Source organism: Alexandromys fortis, unplaced genomic scaffold (genome assembly GCF_014885135.2).
Source record: "Alexandromys fortis isolate MF-2015 unplaced genomic scaffold, M_Fortis_MF-2015_v1.1 scaffold_122, whole genome shotgun sequence".
Lineage (NCBI taxonomy): Eukaryota > Metazoa > Chordata > Mammalia > Rodentia > Cricetidae > Alexandromys > Alexandromys fortis.
The window spans coordinates 5,363,499-5,367,393 of record NW_026068004.1 but is presented as its reverse complement, the minus strand read 5'-3'; positions in this window follow the sequence as shown (position 1 = coordinate 5,367,393).

Genomic DNA, 3,895 nt, shown 5'->3' with positions numbered 1-3,895 from the left:
AAAAAGATCTCTGTCTGCCGATATGAAGACAGATGGACTAGTGTGAATATCTACTACAGTATTTGAGATGTTCAGGACCTTATGCTGTTTTTACAAATAAACTTGAGGCAAGATCTGTTCAAAAAAAGAATAAAAGAAGCCGGGCGGTGGTGGCGCAAGCCTTTAATCCCAGCACTAGGGAGGCAGAGGCAGGCGGATCTCTGTGAGTTCGAGGCCAGCTGGTCTACAAGAGCTAGTTCTAGGACAGGAACCAAAGGCTAAGGAGAAACCCTGTCTCGAAAAATCAAAAAATATATATTTTTTACATTTATTTTTATGCTTGAGGCTTTGCCTGCATATATGTATGTGAAAAGAAAGAAAGAAACCAGAGATCTGCCTGCCTCTGTCTCCAGGTCACAGTCTAATCCGGATAACGACCTGCCCTGGCATTTTATACACCCTTGCATCCTGCTTGGGTTTGGCAATGGCCAAAGCTCAGAAAGGAAGTCATGGCGAGGCACGCCACTGTCGCCTGTACAAGCCGCATTTGTCTGGTGAAGACAGGCCCTGATGCTCAGCAAAGGAGCCCCTAAATAACAGGACTTCTTCAAATGCTTCTGCCTTACTACTCCCATTAGCCGAGCCTCCGACTTTCTAGCGTTTCTGACCCACACCGCCGCAGAACTTCCAGCCCAAGGTGACAACCCTCCCCAACAAGATGAGAGGCCCAGACTCACGGAAGCAGAATCAGGACGTAGAACTCAGGCCGTACCCACGGAGGTACAGCGACAGACTGAGACGCCACAGGTGGAGCGGGAGAAAGAAACCCACACTCAGTATAGAGCTGGCACTGGCTTTTATTAGTGCCTAGGTTTTGGCCCCACCTTTTGGGGGAGGAGCCTGGCTCAGCAAGGGTGTACCCATCAAGCTTTGGGATTGGGGGAAGGGAAGCAAGTGTAGAAGTTCTCAGCCTATGGATCTGGACTCAGGAAGCAGAGGCCTGTGGATCTCTGTGAGTTGGAGAGCAGTCTGGTCTTCAAAGTGAGTTTTAGAACAGCCAGAGCTGTTACTCACAGAAATCATCTCTGGACAAAAAAAAAAAAAAAAAAAGGGCTGGAGAGATGGCTCAGAGGTTAAGAGCACTGACTGCTCTTCCAGAGGTCCTGAGTTCGATTACCAGCAACCACATGGTGGCTTACAACCATCTGTAATGAGATCTGGTGCCCCTTCTGGCCTGAGGGCACACATGGAGGCTGGACACTGTGTACATAATAAATAAATAAATCTTAAAAAATAAAAAAAAAAAAAAGGGATGGGCGGTGGTGGCGCACGCCTTTAATCCCAGCACTTGGGAGGCAGAGACAGGTGGACGTCTGTGAGTTCGAGGCCAGCCTGGTCTAGAAGAGCTAGTTCCAGGACAGGAACCAAAAGCTAAGGAGAAACCCTGTCTCGAAAATAAAAAAATAAAAAATAAAAAATAAAAAGAAAGAAAGAAAAAGAAAGAGAAAAACCTTGGCCTCCCAAGAAGCTATTTGGTGTCCTCCACTGCTGGGCCACTGACCTTGCTTCCCAACAAATGGTCCTGAGACCAGTGGGGCCTATTTATATTATGATGACATAGCCCTACCTGGTGCTGATTTCTAGACTGACCAGCCAGGGATGGCCCAGCCAGATGTCAGGTTTGTGCTCAAGTCAATTCAAAACAGAGAGCCATTCCCTAGGAAGGAGCATAAATGAGAGCAACTCCTTAGTGAACTCTGGGGGGACTGACTTCTTGGAGATTGGCCTTATCTTATAGATACCTTTTCCAGGTTTCTAGAAGTGTTCTCCATCAGGACAGGAACTGAAAGACCTGGACAAATCCAGACCTAACCAGCAGGAAGAAAACAGCCAAAAATCTAAGCAGGAAGAGAAGAATTAAAAATCTAGGATTAGCCAGTTCAGTGACTGTGTTTCAGAAACTAGCTGAAGATAATGTTAGATTGTAACCTTGAGAATAATCTTGGGAAACAGGGAGTTTCCCCCTTGTGATTTTAGGAACTAGCTGATTATGACCTTGAGTGATCTTGAGGGGCAGGGGTTGTCCCCTTGCGACTTTTTGTTGTTGTTGTTTAGTTTAGTTTTGTTTTGTTTTTCAACACAGGGTTTCTTTGTGGCTTTGGAGCCTGTCCTGGAACTAGCTCTGTAGACCAGGCTGGTCTTGAATTCACAGAGATCCTCCTGCCTCTGCCTCAGGAGTACTGGGATTAAAGGCTTGTGCCACCACTGCCCAGGGGCTCATGCTTTTAATATCAGCACTGGGAGGGCAGAGGAAGGCAGATCTCTCTGAGTTCAAGGCCAGTCTGGTCTACCAGAGCTAGTTTCAGGACAGGCTCCTTCAAAGCTTAAGAGAAACCTTGTCTCAAAAAACAAACAAACAAACAAAAAAAAAAAGTAGAAAGAATGATTCTGATGTTTGGGAAACAGGAAAAACCTAGGATTCAGACCCTACATATACCACTAGAAGGCACCCTGGGGATACAGTTTATGATTCCCAGCCAGAAATCAGCTGCAGTTGCTGATTAAGCTTTGACACTGATTTCCTATATTACATAGGAACAGGAACTCACCAGACTATCAGCCCATAGATCATCAAATTGCAGTATAACTGGGGGCAGTCCGAATTAGCGTTAAAGACTTGGAATGGACTGAAACTCTTAACCTAAACTCCCCCTTATTCTGACATCTGCTATTCTGCTTTGTTGGTTAACTCGTTCAGACAACAGCAACGTTACCAAGCCCCTGAGACTACTTGGTGGGTGTGGTGGCTAAATGCACCTCTCGTGATGCTTTCCAAACTAAGTTACAGGTTGATCGGGACCTAGAGGTATTAAATGTTTCCAACAGTTAGATTCCCTTAAAGAAATGGTCCTACAAAAGCAGAGAGGCTCAGACTTCCTTCTCAAGAGATAAGGTGACTGCGCATGGCTTTGGGAAAAACTTGTTTCTGCACTAATTGATCATGAGTAACTAGAGAAAATCTTGCCATGGTAGAGGAAAGCCTCAAACAGAGAAAGAGACAAAAGCATGAATTAGATGACTGGTACCAGTCTCTGTTCTTTTGGTCCCCCTGGCTCCACTCTCAACACTGGCTGGGCCTTTCCTTCTCATTGTGATTGGATTAATGGCTGGGCCCTGCATCTTAAACTATATGGCCAATTATGTATCAGTTCAGGAAAGTTAATGGCCCTTAGCCCCATCTACACCTCTTTTTTTTTTAAATTTTTATTGAGCTCTACATTTTTCTCTGCTCCCCTCCCTGCTTCTCCCCTCCCCATAAACCCTCTCCCAAGGTCCCCATGCTTCCAGTTTACTCAGGAGATCTTGTCTTTTTCTACTTCCCCTATCTACACCTCTTTAAAGCAGGCCGAGTTCCTGATTTGAGTCACTCACTAAGAGCAGTGTGGAGTGTAACAAGGGCCCGGGTCTGAGCAGGCATCTCTGCTGGATACCGCACAACAGTTTCCAGGGCTCTTGGCTAGCCTAACAAACAGCATGAGTCCAGGGTGTAAACCCCAGGGTAGGGGGCCACGAGCCCATGCTGTCCTCGTAAGGACCATCCAAGTTGGATTCTCAGCACTGACACTGGGCAAGTCATAACTACTAAAATTCCAGCTCTGGGGACCCAGCACCCTATTCTGCACTTGGAGAATAACTGCATTCATGCATGCATATATCCATACAGAAACATAAATACTCTCAGGATTGAAATTGAATAGCCAGGGCTGGGTGGTGGTAGCAGGTGCCTTTAATTGCCTGCAGAGGCAGGCAGATCTGTGAGTTCAAGGCCAACCTGGTCTAAAAGAGCTAGTTCCAGAGCAGGCTACCAAAGCTGCAGAGAAACCCTGTCTCAAAAAAAAAAAAAAAAAAAAAAAAA